The sequence below is a fragment of the Acipenser ruthenus genome, chromosome 9, assembly GCF_902713425.1.
Source record: "Acipenser ruthenus chromosome 9, fAciRut3.2 maternal haplotype, whole genome shotgun sequence".
In the NCBI taxonomy this organism is placed as follows: domain Eukaryota; kingdom Metazoa; phylum Chordata; class Actinopteri; order Acipenseriformes; family Acipenseridae; genus Acipenser; species Acipenser ruthenus.
This window is the reverse complement of record NC_081197.1, coordinates 14,819,493-14,837,007: the sequence shown is the minus strand read 5'-3', so window position 1 is coordinate 14,837,007 and position 17,515 is coordinate 14,819,493. Positions and strand designations below refer to the sequence as shown.

The 17,515-nt window shown below is 36.6% G+C and overlaps 1 protein-coding gene across 2 annotated transcripts in view; it reads left to right on the top strand.

Moving 5' to 3' along the window:
- The window catches only part of LOC117405917 (stAR-related lipid transfer protein 13-like), a 153,648-nt gene that overhangs the window by 64,381 nt on the left and 71,752 nt on the right, over nucleotides 1–17,515 (top strand). The gene's annotated exons all lie outside the window — the stretch shown is intronic.

Below are 17,515 nucleotides of genomic sequence, written 5' to 3'. Positions count from 1 at the left end.
TCTCTGTGCCCTATACATGTACAGTAGATGGGACTTGAGTTATGCTTCATTCTCTAAATTAAACATGTATTGGGTTCTCTGGTAGCATGAATCCCATTCCAAATGCTTACGGGGGAGTGGCCTTTTATAAAGAACTAGATTGTATTTGCATATCCATCTGTTTGGGTGCAGGACAGTTTGTTGATTTTAAACCTGACTTAATCCTGTCACTCTTATACCCTAAATGGATTTCCCTGAACACAGCACACCTGGTGTCCAGCTGGCCTGTTCTCATGGTTACAGTTATATTAGTGCAGTATATTTCCCTAGCAACCAATAAAATAATAGAAACCATTTCTACTTAATAACGAAAACAATGGAATTGAAAAATATTTGATAATAATAATAATAATAATAATAATAATAATAATAATAATAATAATAATAATAATAATAATAATAATAATAATAATGCATGGCTTTCAGAACATTTAAAAACATGTATATTTATTTAGTTTATTTTTCCAAGCTGTTTTAATATTTTCCTGATTATCATTACTTATTCTTTTATACAATTTGGCCCAAAGATCCCAAGGCGCCAATGTCACTTTGAGGGACTGAGCCAAATGCTGCTGAGATTCTATTAAATCAGCTCCCTGAAGAGACCAAGTCTGTAACAGTCATTTGACCTCATATTTTTATGGGCAGCTTGCAGTTAAAATTAGGATCATTGTTACAGACTTGTGTTGGGAAATATTTTTGTTAGTGTATTTGTCTCTTCAGGAGCATCCCAGAAATTTACAAGGATGCCATTTTGGTATCAGATTACAAGCTCCAAATAGGGTTTCACATGACCTTTATAAGATGTCATATTCTGTTTCATGTAACTTCGGGGGGTGGGGGGGGGCACTGCTTTCTGTTCGCTTCTGTTACCTGTCCTCAGCCCTTTCAGTACTGTATACGTTTACTCACTGTGTTTTGACTAATGTTGTAAAGGTTTAAACCATAAACACAAATAAAAATCCTAAACAGCATTGTATTTTATTAAACTTTGAACTCCCTGTTTAAAGGTTTTCGTTTTGATTTTCACATTTTAACAATTCTAATTTTATGCATGTATTACCAAAAGTGATATTAAGTGGGGTGGAAATATTTTTTTATGACTGATATGTAGTATTTATTTATGATGTTTTATTTAAGAATGAAAGTAGTGACTTTACTCTGAACTTTATATTATCGATAATGAACTGTATGTTTGGTGCCTCTGTACAATATAAACTGATCACCCCAGTATCAACAAATCTAAAGAGATTTAAAATTGTTCATGCTTTTTCTTTCTGGTTTGAGTGGCTGTTTTTCTGGATCACTTTTCGTTCCTGACCAGCTTTATTCCAAATTATACATTACTCTCTCTGACCTCCATATAGACTTCGCAGCACAAAGTAAAGTGCACATCTTTGAGGCAGAGTGCCCTGTCATTTTTCCAATGCCTCTGTGGTGATGAGGTTACTTTTGGCCAACAGCCATTACAATTGGAACCAGTGCCATCTGCAATCAAATACTGGCTCTGCACATACTGTTAGCATTCAGATATCAAAATGCTTTTGGAGTGAGAGCTCTACTATGCAACTCAGCCTTTGATACAGAGGAGGCTCATCTACAACAAACTTCATTTTCCTGATTTTTTTAAAGCTTTTGTCTGTCAGGTATTGTCAGAACCTTGTTTCACGAGTCTTTAATGAGCGTTTCATAGCATAATTTAATTGCCTGATGAGGCCGTATGCATAGAATAGAACAACAACAAAACTTTAACACTGATTTACAAATGTATAAGCACTCAGGGATATGAGCTAATGTGCCTATATTCAGGGGTGCACAAATATAAGCACAAAGTCTTGAGTTGAAGCAGAAGAGAAATCAATCAAAAGCATTAACAAAAATATAGTAATGTGTACAGGCACGAATATCAGCTCATGTGCTTATCTGTTAACAAAAGCCGTGCTTTGGACTTGGAACTATTCGAGAGGACTGAATTGTTGCACAAATAAGTATCACCAACAAATGTGCCTAATTTAAACTAGAAGTCTCAAAATTACTGTATTGCAGTAGCACAGTAAAATTGATGTACAAACTATACAGATCCCTGTGCCAGTGCTGGTGATAACTTTCCATTCAGACCATTCGTTTTCTTGACCAAGCAGTCTTGTTTGCTAATTGAATCTGAAGTCATGGTTCATTATTGATATGCACTGGAAGACTACTGCACTCATATTTAGCTATGATTTCATTCATACTAAGAGCTTTGTAATTCAATTGAGGCAGTGCATTAAAAATAATGTGGGTAAGGATTAACCACACCAGGATTTTATTACATAATTTTACAGCACTGTGGAATCTCCATGGTTTTTATGAAAGACCTATTTTAAGGATAACCAAGGTTGTAAAATGGTCACAAAAATTCAGCTGCGTCTTTATCCTGGCTGGGTGTACATCGCTCAGATCAAGCCCTAGGTCAAGAACACAGTTATTTTCACTAGATTTGGATGTGCTGCCAGAGCTCCTGGCAAATAAAAAATGAAAAGTCACATACGGGTCGCATTTTCATACCTAACTTCAATTCTAATGTGTCACCACGGCTGGGAATGTAAACTAGACAGTACATTGGTCATGCTATGACAAATGGCCCTGCCTAGTAAACCTTATAAGAACACGTTTTAGCTTACACAGTGTTATTTGAGAGTTCCAGTGCAGATGGTGACTACAGTGCGTCATGGGGGAGGGGGAGGTGGGGTTTAAGATAAGATAACCATTTAGACTGGCGTGAGCAAGGTTAAGCCAGACGGTACCTGATCATTCAGTGCTGTTTCCATTACTCATGTGGAGCTGTACATGCTGTAATGCTGAATGAACTGTAAAAATGCATTCTTCTAACCGTGAGGCTGTAAAGACCATTACAGTATTATCTCATCTGCTATGACAGTCTCTCAAACAATGGAGGAATTCTGTTAGGTTAAATACCCTGAAGGGCAGCTTCTTTCATAACATACTAACTTGAAAAGGTCAACCATTTCAATGCTAACCATTAATAACAAATGCTTACTAGAAGCTAACAAGGGAACCTCATTCTAACTGGGGCTGTCCAATCTGTAATGACATACAGGTATCGGATACGTGTTTGCTTGGGAAAAAAAAGGTGAAAAAACACAGTTTTCTGTGGCATCATATTTAGATTAAAAGTATTACATTTGCACATTGGTTCACAAATACATATTAAAGTAACCCCCAGTTGTGTCAGCGGCAACACAGAAAATCATAAATATTTCTGGATCTGTTCCTGAAATAAAAGCTTGCTTTGAAGTTTACCTGAAAATAAACATTTAATGTTACACTGAAACATACTTATTTTGTGTCTGTTACAGCAGTGTGCTTCATAAAATAGCTGACTGGTTCAGTCTGTTTATATTCCCCAAAGGTAGTTAAAGCTATAGGGACAACCTCCATCATTTCTTAAAACCTGCTTGCCCCTACATCCCATTGTGAGCTAAAAGGCATTCTCTTGCTAATACTTCCTGGGTTAGAACAACAAAGAAGTCTTGGGAGTGAGTACTGTAAAGGTAAACAGAAATCAGCTTGTACCTCAGGAGGCAAATGGAGCTGGAGCTTTGACTCTGCCACTGACTTCGTAGACAAATGGGAGCCATTGCAAGTTTTCATGCGAATATTGCATGCCCAAGGTCACCCAGCATCTACCCCTGCGTCGCAGTTTTTAATACTGTTCCATTTTTATTACGTTGGTACAGGGCCAGCATGCAAAGACAGGCAGGGACATCGATTTTGAGTCACCTTGTTTTCAAGCACTCAACAGCAGAAGGCTACAATAAATTAATAATCACATCAGTGCCACTTGGGAAGAGCACAACAGAACTGGAACACACAGGCATGCTACGGATGCTGGAATAAATGGGATGTGTTGAGAGACAGCAAGCGCCAGGAGAGGAAGTCAGGGGACTCTCTGTGGAAATAGATTGACGTTTATAACCCATGAGTGATAAGATCTAAGGTTGAAAGTTTATTGCTGTCAGCAGTTAACCAAAAGGTAGTTTTAGTCACAAAAAAAAAGTCAGGCAATGAAGCAAACAGGTAGTCAATGAAGGTTTTGGTTTTGTTCCTGTTTGTCAAAAGAAAGGTTGCATTGTGTTAGTTAGGATGACTAACGGAGTGGTAAGTGCTTATGTTTGACACAGGTAGCAACCTTAACTCAAATAAGAGTTGGTAATTATAAATCATGTAGCGGTGGTGAGGTAGGTGCTGTGTTTCAACATTGTACAAAACCAGGTAGAGTGTACAGGTCCTACAAACTGAGTACCCTGAGTAAGTACTTTGAGCCGACACAGGTTCTTCATTGTAATGTCTCTTTGTTAATTGTGCAACAGATTGTCTGTAAAGGCGGAAGCTTTGCTGCTTCATGTGATAACATTCCATTTATTTGTTATTTCCGACCAACGAAAACACTTGAGTGTAGCACAGGGGCACACATCTAAGACAGTAAGCAGACAAGCTGGATGTCAGAATAAGACATTTAAAAATTAAAACAGTACTGTAATACTGAAATTCTGAACTTCTTCAGCTTCTTCATGAAACATAAATATATCATTTGAATATTTTACATTAAAAGACTATGTAAGGGTAAAACTTGCTAGATACAGTATGTTTTCCATCCAATCACTGTGTTCCTGTTGTTTACCGGGATATATCTGCCTGTTACAGAATTTAGTGGTGAAACCTGACAACAGGTTTCACCATCTTTCAATGAAAGTACCTGAATTAGCTTAAAACACATACTTTACTCCAAAAGGTTATTGATTTATTGTAGTATTTTGTGCACTGCTCAAAAATAAACACTAAAAACAAAGAACCCTAAATATAAGAGACACATATGGTAGTGATGATATTGTATTGTAGGGGGTACAGTATGTATAGCTACATGTATATTCTAATTATTAAGGAGTTTAACAATTAGTATTGATTATTCGGCAAGCCCTTTGTGATTTGAACCCTGACATGGCCATGCAGTCTGGATCATTAAAGTTTGCCAAGGGGTTAAGGTTTACTCTGGTATGTGTTGTTCTCATTTAGTTCCTAATAAATTAATCAAGGAACCCTTTTGTCAGAAGACTAGTCTCTGAATTTTTAAAGTGATTAGATTACTTTATGTTAAGGAAAGCTATATGATCTACAGAATATTGTAAAATAGATTCCATAACACATCATTGGTTAATGTTATGCTACACATTATATCTCACCAGGTCTGCAATTTGTCTTTGTGAGTTTAACAGCACTGTTGACATAATAATTTACCATTCTCTGATGTGATGTCCTTATCATAGTTTTTCTCTCTCAAATAGTTGGCAATGGCAGTAAATGCTAGGTGTGATTTCCCTTTCATCCTCCCAGTCTACAAATATATTTTGACAGTTGTTATTGCTTGAGGTGTTCATGTTATCATTTCCTAGAACTTCCAGCTGCCAAACATGGGTAATTAGAAACTATAATGAGTTGACAGACAGCCTTTACACCATAGGTGATAATAAAATATACACGGCACATAGCACAGCTCTTAATAAATATAAATTGCACTGTGGCATTTAAAGTATTTAATATCTTTACTCTTCTTATCTGATCAATGCCATCAGTTCAGTCTGATCTTTAGCAAGACATTTACAAAAACACTTCTCATCAAAACATTAGTCCAATTGTATATGTATTTTTTTTGTAATACTGCATATTGTATTATTCAAAACTTGAAGTACTAAACCATAAGCTATACATTAATTATATATATATTTGCATAAATACCGAGTCAATCAGTGATATGTGGAAATGTACGACAGATCTTTTTTTCTAGGATTTTTTAGATTTCTTAAAATCCTTTATTTATTTATTTTTTACCTTATTACAAGGAGTTCTCTCAGCAGCCTGAACTATATAGCTGATTCCAAGTACTTTTTTACTTCCCAAACATATACTAAAATGTGAAACGGGTGAAAAAAGCTTTAAGAATAACGAGTATCAGAATGAAAACTCCATGCAAGTGGTAAGGCTGAACAAATTAATTATTAAATTACTTGGAAAACTATCGCTATAAAGAAAATTCTAAATATGTCCCTGGCAAAGTTTCTCAGAAGTCAGGACTAAGTTCCCTATCCTTGAAACGTAGCTCATTGTTACTATGTTCCTGCTCTTTGGTAAATAAATAAAACGCTGTTTTAAATCTGTCTTCAATGCCACACCATGTAAATTCCCCTCACCTATAGCAGAGTCTGGGTGGAGATCCAGTGTCATCTTTCAAGGGATAGGTGGCTGGTAATTTCATGTCAGCACTGTCATTCTATTACTGCTGATCAGTTACAGACACTTGAGCTCACTTAATTGAGTGTAGCCTCTTTACTGACATGGAGAATCTGGCAAAAGATTGAAATCAGTAAGGGCATTAGGTGACCAGGAGAATGTTCCAAGTCAATATTTTAAGGCATTGAATGAATATACAATATATGTGTGCTTATTTGACTCCAGATTGTGTTATTTCAGTAAGATCTCCTGCATGCTTATACATTACTTAAAAAGAAACTTCACTAACATCGTGCAATGAAACTCTACACATTACAGCATTCTGTGAGATGTATAATGGAATTGAAACAGTAAAACTAGTTTGATTCGAGTCTTTATAGTATTCTATGGGTGAGGCTATTGATGAAGTCATTCTTATATATATAGCGAGACACCCATAGAAAAACAAATAGGCTAACAAATAAATACTGTACAACCACTCCCTCGTTTTATCTGAGGCGTCAGGGTCCAGTATAAATCCTCTATGCAACCTGCTTTTTTCTAATTTTTCGTATAAAAAGCAGCACACTGTTTTAATTCATACTGTGGAGGGTAATTGCTTCTCATCAACTTAAGTCTCCAATTAATTTCAAGAGTCTTCCTCTTCTTTCTCAGATGCACAACCCCGCTGCACTGAAAGAATCCATTACCAATATAGGAGGCTTGTTGCTAGGGAGCTGACATCACTGCCCTGTGACTTTTGCTAGTGCATTGCTGCCACAAGTGAACACCTCGTTGGCTATTGTGCAATGCATGTGTATATGATAACAGTATGATATTAATGCTTTGTTTACTTGTTTTGTATATTTGTGGTTGTGATGTGCAGTACGAAATAAAACAATCAGTAATTCTAAGTGAAATTGCCTATGTATATTGCAGCTAAGGCATGCACAGTTAGACTGTAAAACTGGGGAGCCAACTCCAGGACCAGGATATATCCAAATCTGCAGTATATCGAGGGGTGATATAACAAGAGGTGTGTGTGTGTGTGTGTGTGTGTGTGTCTACATATATATATATATATATATAGTGTGGCAGAGTAGGGGGCGAAGGAGAAAAGTTGTAGTCTTGTAGTCCATCCAAGGAGGGAGCTGCAGGACTACAACTCCCAGAATGCCCTGGGACTACAGGAATTAGGAAACATCTGAGGCCAATTAAATCCTGCATAAATGCAGGAGAAGCCCTGCAGTCAAGGCTGATGGAACAGCAGCAATAGGCAGACTGGCTGAGGGACCTGAAGAAGGTACTGTGTGTTAACTGTGTTTGGTGTCTCCCTTCTGGGGGTCAGATGTTTCCACTGCACAGTTTCTGCTGACCTTACATAGCTGGCACAGTTCTCTTTAAAAGAGGGCAGCTTTCTTCATACTGGAAGGTGCTAGACCATGGGCTTCACTGTAATACAATCTTTCAGTCTTGAATATGTATGTAATCTTGAATATGTATGTAATTGCTATTCCCAGATCTATTTTTGTGCTAAAATGGCATGTGGAGTTTTTATGCTTTCCTGTGGTTTTGTATTACGACATTTTTCCATAGCACTTATTGAGTTTAGTTTGTCTATAGTCACCAACTGTACTTACATATAGTATGTAGGGATACAAGTCTCTTCCTCTCCCTCGAAAACTGCTTGTCCTTATGTTGCTCAATGATAAAATGAATAGGCATGTCCTGCTTCTACATGAAGCATGGGAATGCAACTGTATAACCTCAAGCTCTGTGTATTTCCTACTACTGATTATGAAGCCCTTCAATGTCAAGCTAATGCTCTTTTGCTCCACCTCTCTGTAGCATTCAGTGCTGTGCTGGTTCACACCTTCTCTCTCATCATTGTCATTCCTTTTGGCCTCTGCACTGCTGGATGGCTAATTAATGGAAGTTCAGTGACGAATATGAAAACATTTCAAACGTGTGGATAATACTGCATCCCCTTAGAATGCCAATCTTCACATATTTTTTTTGTTTACAATTTTACCATGTTCGAATTTTCCTGCTTTTTATTTGAAATATATTCTCAACCACAATAAAATGTTTTGATGTTGCGACGGCCACCATCTTGAAATATATATATAAGCCTCTTTGTATTCAGGCACATGTAACAGGAAAGGTTCTGTGATGCACTGCCATTGAGGATTCTGACCCCTGTCAATCAAATGTGGTTCAAAGCTCTAGAATCCCAGCAGCCAGTTCACACTCAGCCTCCTCCCTGTTACATTCACAAAGATGGCATTGTAAGGATAGTCTTCCTAAGGATTAATACAACATTTTTATTTTTCTTTAGATTAAACAGATTAGATTCTTAAGGAGGTACAAATGTGCAAAAAAAATAAAATAAACCTGAAGTCTCATCTTTAATTTTCTAGCACTCACTGTTTAAAATATACACAATATACACAGAAAGCATAAATTAAGAATATAATATAATGTTATCAACCATATATAATGCATACAAAAGGTTTTATATTGCCTGAATCCCAGTATAATGAAATCACATTGTAAATGTACTAGTGGTCGTCATCTGCAAATGTAACCCTAGCTCAGAAGTCAGCACTTGGCATGGCTGGCTGATGTAAAATTCCACATATGGACAGATGGAAAATTACTAGTGGTTTCCTGGATGCTGTTGGGTAGGCTTAGTGCCATTGTACAGCAAGAAGGAAATAGAACTGGCTGACTATGCAGTATTTGCTAGTTATTTTCCTTCAAAGAGCAAAGACAGGAAGGCTTGGATATAGCTGCCAGCATGGATTTTATATTAATCAAAATATTGTATTTCTCAATGTAAATAATCCTTCTACACTTATTTTGTATCATATGTATATTTTTTATAATTACAACAGACCCAACCTAATCAGGACCATGGTAGTGTGAACTGACCTATCATCCTAACCAAGCTATTGTAATGAAATTCATGATGACAGATGTTAAAACTGAATATCAACCTTAATGCTACTGCAAATGCCAACTAAACCTCTTTGTTTATTATTATTTGTTTATTTAGCAGACGCCTTTCTCCAAAGCGACTTACAGAGACTAGGGTGTGTGAACTATGCATCAGCTGTAGAGTCATTTACAACATCTCACCCGAAAGACGGAGCACAAGGAGGTTCAGTGACTTGCTCAGGGACACACAATGAATCAGTGGCTGAGCCGGGATTTGAACCAGGGACCTCCTGATTACAAGCCCTTTTCTTTAACCACTGGACCACACAGCCTCTTATGCATCTGAGCAGTGCAAATCAGCATTTTAAAGTAACATAAAAACACATAAACAAAGACGAAGCATTTTTAGTACAGAGTATGATCAGAATAAGAAATTAGAAGGAGTCTACTATCAAATGGGGGTGCTAACAAAAACTGGCAACTAACTAAATTTAACAAACATTTTTTTTAAAAAAAGGACTGTAAATTAAATGTTAAAAACCAAAACAGAATCAAAAGAACGGTATAGAGCTCGCCACTTAGAGCACACCTGTCAACAAAAGCCGTGATGTCGCCAGGAGTATATCATATTTTTTACAGATTTAAAAAAAAAAAGAAGTTTATTTGGTAACACACACAAAAAAAAATGATCAGCTGTAACTCTTGCAACTCATTTATCTGTGTCCACTGTTGTAACTATAAAAATTCCCTGCAAGGTAATCACAAAATATAAGCTTTTTACATGTTATTCTTCTGAAATTCTATTAGCAGTCCTATAATGTTGAAACTATTATTTTAAGCATAACCATTTCATTTAGTTAATGCAGTAGCTTTTATGCTTTAGAGGCTTATTGAAAAGCAGGAGCCTAAACATAACAGGCCTACGTGATTCCATTTGTTCAGAAATCCACACAGAGTCTACATGGAAATCGTTTTCACCCTTGACAATATGTTGTTGACCGATGGTGAATATCAATTAATCACGTGGAGCTTTGAAAGAGGTACCAGCAGTGGAATAGAAGTGTTTTTTGTATTTTTCTTTGAGGAAAATATAAATAGTTTTAAGACTGCATACAATAATGTCTTTTACACTGTGCCCTTCAATTGCGTTTCAGTTATGCAAGGTGTGAAATACCTTAATCCTTAAAAAAAGACGAATGCCTAATACCGGTATAGGAACTTCTTTTACGTGTACATATGTTATTATGATAACAGATGCCATTACTAAGCATCCATTTATTACTCTGCCTAGTTCGTGAATACGTCTGAGTTTAATCAAATGTGCTCTTTGATTGTAAGGAATTAGAATGGGTTAGATTAGATTTAAATCTCTTTATTTAGGTCAAAGAGAAATGCAGGGATATTTCCTGATCCTGATCGAGTGCTGTTGGGCCCCTTGTGTAACTAAATGATTTCCTTTAGTTCATTATTACCTTCCTGTACTGTTCTCTAGGCTCCACTTATAACAGCACTGTATTTAAATGGCAGATCTCAAGTCTACTTGATAATTAACTTACTGCATAATACAAGTCATACACTATAATATTGGACATATTCAGAAAAGATTTTGAAATTAGTTTATTACTTAACTCATGTATATTTAGTACTAGTTCCAGATTTTTTTTTTTTTTTTCCAATTTCCTCTAAGCATATGTGTGACCCGCAGACATGACCTTAAAATTTCAGCTGTTGAGGAATATTAAACAGACTGTTCTGGCTCCACAGGACCAAAACGCCTACGTGATGTTTACCTCATATAAAGCTGAATGTAAAATGTAAAGGTTAATGTATTTAGATCATTTTAAAGTTTATCTATTTTATATGAGCTTAGCCTTTGAAAATGACAGCTTTGCATGTGTTTTAAAAGAGTTTAAAACTGTGGCCATCCCCTTTTTGAGATTTTACTATGTCCCTTTTGACCTGCTGTCATAGCATTGGCCTTTCCCTTTTTGGTTCACAGAGTGGCATGGTATGAAGAGTGTTTCATGGAGGGAGGGTTTATGTGTCTCTACTGCTGAGCCTACTCTAATGAATGTAAACAAACCGTAAACAAGCTGATCTATAGGGCCCCTTTCCTGAAAATGCATTATAATGGACTTTAATGGACGATAATGGGAAACAAACACCACAACACTGATGTTTTTTGTATAAAATGTTTAATTGTTGGACAATGTAGTTTTAAAAATCTTTCTATATATTCGATTCTCATTACTATTTTCTTTTTTTTTATATATATATATATATATATATATATATATATATATATATATATATATATATATATATATATATAGTGAAGCGTCCACAGTGAAAGAGCATTGTGTGCTTTATCATTTCCTGTTTTGGTTTCTGTGTTACTTTATTCATTTTTTGGAGGCTGTATTCTGCTGTTTCTGCAGTAATGGTAGAAAGTGATTGAAATGCCAAACTGTAGATTTCCTTTAATATATATTTTTAAAGATAAACTGACTCTGGCTGTATATGGTTTGAAGAATTGAAATAGAAGAATTAGCTCTACAGATCTGTTCCTGTTATCCGCTTGTTCGTGACCCTAAAGTAATTTGACATCTTACTGTATATTTTATTATTGTTATTGCAGGAAATGTAATTAAGGTATTAAACTGGCAGGTTTGGATTCAATAGAAAGTTCTTTATAGGCCCTTCAAAAAACTTGATACAGAAAGGCAAAAGGAGAAATAGCAGCTAATTATAAAGACAGTGCTGCAGTCTGTCTGAGGTTTAACAAAAACTAACAGGTTGGTCTGGTCTTCAGCTGTCACAGCATTAAGAGAGCCAGCCTGCGTGCTTTAGTGAGGGTCTAATGAGGCAATAAAGAAGTCTGTGTAATTGGTTTAATACTGAATACATTTTTGTCTGGAGGGTCAGAGTTTAATAGGGCAGCATGTAGATCTGCCACTTTTCAGATCATCAAAATGAACCCTATTATGTCATGGAACTACACTTAATTCACTTGATGTCCTACAAATAAAACACTGGGGCTTACCTGCCTTCTCCTGTGTGGTATCTGCATAATGTCATTTGTTATCAGCGGATTTTAACTCATCGCTACTTTACTGTACATTTGAATATAGCTTGAAAGAAATATTAAATGAGTAAAGTAATTGGTTTTGACCATTCCTGTTTGTGTATTACCTGAGACCATAACAGCACAGCTGCAAAAGAAACAAAGTTCCAGCATTATAGTGCACTGGGATTAGGAGCCAGGTTTCCTCCATTGGACCTCTGGCATCAGTGCAGGCTAGCGTATTGTGATCTGTTTCTGTTTAGTTTTATGAAATAGCCTAATTAAAGTAACACATTGTTTGTGTAAGCATTGTTTTTTAATAAGAAGGTGCAAATTCAGCAATGTATTGGTTGGACCACCCAGTTTTATTGTAAGTAACCAAAATTGGTCTCAATCTTGGCATCAGCACCCTTTTTCCATTGACGTTCGAATTTTACCACCTGAATTAAAGATCTTGTTTGGGATTCAAAAGTTGTACTGTACCAGCTGATGTTTTTCTTTTTTTTTTTTTTTTTTTTTTACATCTACATTCATTCTCTCCAATTTTGAATACTCACTATCTGTTCTTAAAACATTCCACCTGTTAACCAGAATAAATATCCCCAAATGACCTCCAATAAGCCTGGATCTAACTTGGCTTATGATCTTGACTGACCTTAGAGTTAAGTCTGGTCAATGTTTGGATAGACAGCCTCTAATGAATTGCAGGTGCTGCAGTGCAGTAAAGGGTGTTGGTGGCACAAAAAGACTCTTTCCTATGTGCATAAGAGCCCCAAACCAAGGCTGACCACCCAACCAGATCTGTTTACTATTTGGACATTTTTTAACCTTGTGTCACTTTTTCAAAGTGAGGGTGTTAACCCTGGTGTTTCTGGTCAAATTCCAACAGAGGTCAAAACTCCTGCATGACTAAATTCCTCCTACCCTGACAGGTAGTCTAAATATCAAAATTATTATTATTAATTTCTTAGCAGATGCCCTTATCCAGGGCGACTTACAATTGTTACAAGATAGCACATTATTTTTACATACAATTACCCATTTATACAGTTTGGTTTTTACTGGAGCAATGTAGGTAAAGTACCTTGCTCAAGGGTACAGCAACAGTGTCTTCCACCAGGGTTTGAACCCACAACCCTCTGGTCAAGAGTCCAAAGCCCTAACCACTACACACTGCTGCCCAAAATGTCATATCCACTATCAATAAGAATCTTGAGGAATATGAAGGCCAAGATTAATGAATATTAGGTTGAATATCATACATGGATACATTGGTATTTTAGCTGAATGGTGGCATGTTCTGTATTAGTCAAATGATTGGCTGGGTAGTCAGTTGATCTGTTTTCTTGGTATCCTAGTTTGTGGGGTTTCAGTTGGTGTAAACATAAACAGACCCTACTGAGTTCTGGTTTTCTGTCATGAAAATGAGGTGCTTGCTGCTTCTTCCAGAATCCTGCTTTAATAAGGTCTGTACTGGAAAATGATAATATAGTGTAATGGAAAGTTTACCTATGTGCATAGACCCTAACCAAGACCAAGCACCATCAGAATTCAATAGACAAGTGAAATGGATTGGTCTGAACTGTTTCAGAGGCCCTGCAGCTGTGAAATGTGAAAATAGCAGCTTGCCAAATAGGGTATAATGACCCATTGAAAAACACTGGATTCCCAAATAGTGGCAGCAAATGTTAAAAAATTTTTTTTAAAAGTATCTGATTCAAGAACTACATTTGACTCCAAAGTTGCCGCAGTGATTGAATGTTTTTTTTTTTTTTCCAACTTAGACTAATTCACACATACTGCTGAAGTCAGTGTAGTGTACCATGACATAATCTACTGCAACATATCCACAAACCAAGATGGGGTCAATATGGGTTAGACTCAGAGTCATATTATAATGGGTTCCCATTATTTTGCCCCGACCGCTTCAGTTTCTGCATGGAAGATTACTGAAAGCTTTGGCCTTGAATCTGTTTATTGGGAGGCATCGTTTATCCTCCCTCAGGAAAGTTCAAGTTTAAATGCTGGCAGAATTTTCTTTTACTTAATTGAGCTTAAAATCAAAGTGGGAACCTTGAGTAGAAATACTTTGTAACCTTATAACTTTCCTTTGGTTAGAAGTTGATATATTTTGTTAGGCACTGCATCTCTTTGTTTCCAAGTACATGGTACAGCTTCCCCAGACTTGGGAGCATTTTTTGTGTATGCATACTGCTATGGCAACCAGTACCTCTCACTAACTTAATTATTTTTGGCATAATCTTTTTCTTTTAAAGTATTCCTCTTTTCCAAAGGTATTATAATATATTGCTTTAAAAAGTGTGAATTGAGGATAGCATTGTGAAAGTGTAGGCTATTTAATAAACTGTTTTTTTCTTTTTGAGGACATCATTTTTCATTTCTTTTTCATCACCTGACAGAGGCATGAGTAATTTACGTGCAAGAGGTCATTATCTAGTGCGCTGGTATTTGCTTACTCCCAGTCAAGTACTGTTGAGCAGCTGAGATGTCTTGACACCGCATATGCACCCAAGTCAGAAATGATCTTCACAACATACCAGTGAAATAAAAAAAAACACTTAGACAGGGATCAACTTTGAAAGGCATTGAGGTGCCTTTTGACTAATTTCACCTTTAACCCATCACATTAATCATAAACTGTCAGAGTTAACCCTCCATTAGGAAATCTAAATTTAAGTAAATTAGAGGATTAGTCAACACTAAATATAAAGCAGATTTATTACTGGTTCTAGTTTTTTAAAGAATTTCAAATGGGTAGAAAAATGGGGGTAAATTATTAGCATGGAAACTGTCCCTTATTAGTTCTGTAGACTGTGGTTTTCTGGACCCCTCTGAATCATGATATTTCTGCAGATAGCATAAAGGGATCCTAGAACTTGTTCCACAGACAGTGTGGTGGCTGAATAAATGGGCTTCACCCAATTCAAATTGACAATAGGGATGCATTCACACTGGGTCAGTTTCAAACTGACTCAGTCTGGTTCATTTAGTTTGAATCAATGTATCTTTTCTTCCTGTTCAAACTTATCTGCCAGCAAATGGACCGAGTTTGATTGGATGCAATCCATTTTTTTTCAGTTAATTGTGTTCATGACACAATTTGCAAGTGCACTCAGTTCGTTTAGTTATGGCTTTTACTGCTGCAGATGCTTCACTTCTTAATACGTCTCTCGTCATGAGATCATTTTTACGAAGTTTCTTCAGCTGAAGCCTGCATTGTTCACAGTTTCTATTAAAACCCATCTCATACAGCCTTTGCGAAAATACATTCAGCAGCACTTAATCAGGACACTGATAAACTGATTTCTGCCTAAATGGGACAGAACTCTGGGGGACAGTTCTTCCGAATGCTATTTATGTCATTTAATTGGGACGTCACTTTGTTTAATTGGAATACAGTATTTTCAAATGATGACCGGGGATCGCTTTCCAGAGCATGACAGGATCACGTAGTGCAGTGATTAAGTGATTACGTTGTTACACTGTGACTTGCGTAAATTGCGTAAACCAGGTTGAACTCTTAAAGGACCTGGGTGGAGTCTCCTGTGGTTTTTCAGGCTACTATGGCAAAGAAATTTGGCATGTCAATATCGCATGTTCATCTTGTGATAAGATACGATTTCATTCTTTTTCATTTCATTTAGAAATGAATTTCAAATGATTTGTGATGTGATTTCATTTTCTTTTGTAATGTTGTAAGTTATGAATATAAGTGTGACTAAGGTCCTTTCAAATGCCTCTCGTTTAATTGGGACAGCCGCTTATTCAGGATATTTTTGCATCTCCCAAGGCATCCCGATAAAGCAGTGCCAACTGTACTGAATATAGTTTAATGTTTTTGTGAGTTTTGGCCAGTTCAGCTTGGATTTTGGTGCCTGACCAAATTTCTATCAGAGACATTTAGTTTTGTGCTCTGCTTGTTTCCTCAGAATATAACTAAGCTACGTGCAAAATGTTCACATTGGGGTTTAGGAAGCGAACCACTCTCGGTTAATTTGCCAAATGACGGTACGGTTCATTTCTAAAGTTCACACTTCAAACATACCGAATCGTACCAAACCGTACCGAGTCTGGATCGAACCCTCTAAACAGACCCAGTATGAATACACCCTAAGAAATTAAACAAACTGCATACTTGAGAATGTGTTATTTTGCTAATGAGATATAATGTTTTTTTTAAAGCATTAGAAATTATTTCTCCCTTAAGACGTACTGACTGAAAACAGTGTTTACTTTTGATGGTGACCCACTATGAAAGGCACTATATAAAATAAAGATAGATTGATTGAATATTTAAAAAATTACAGAAGTGACCTTCTTCTGGGTATGAGGGCTTGTATTGCATGTTTGTTTGTAATAAAAAATAAGATAATTATACCATGCTCCCAATGATTTTCATTATAAAAGCCACAAAAATGAAGTTTGTGTTGTCATAGCAGACGTGCTAATGCAACTCAAACATTGACATTTCCTGATTATTTATTAATAGTTTGAAATCTTGCTGCTCTAATAAAAGGCAAGTAGTGTGTACAGCTGTCAATGTTTTTTTTTTTTTTTTTCCATGGATAATGCATGTGCTGCTAGGTTTAATAGATCCAGCCTGGACAACCATGGATATTTATGTGATTTTAGGAGGCAGTGTAGTCCAATGGTTAAAGTCCAGGGCTTGTAACCAGAAAGTCACCGGTTTAAATCCCACCTCTACCACTGATGGTCACCGGTTCAAATCCCACTTCTGTCACTGATTGACTCACTGTGTGACCCTGAGCAAGTCACTTAACCTCATTGTGTTCCATCCTGCAGATGAGATGTTAAATCAATGTCCTATTGTAAGTGACTCTGCATATAAATGCACAGTTCACAGCCTACCTCTGTAAAGCGCTTTGTGATTGTGGTCCACTATGAAAGGCGCTATATAAAAATAAAGATATTTTGATAATTTTTAAAAAATTAAGTGCCCATTTATTTTACCCCCGATTTTCACACCAGTGTAGAATGCCTGATTATTTTACCTCTCTGCAGCAATTTCCCACAATAGCATCCAATCCCACGACCAAGACAATTGTCTCTTTACACTGAGGAACGGCGAGCTACAGTTCTCAGGTGGACAAAGGCCAGCTCTGCTCACTAGGCATTGGGCCAATAGGGTCCTCTATAGTATGATGTAGAGAAACAGGGCCAGTT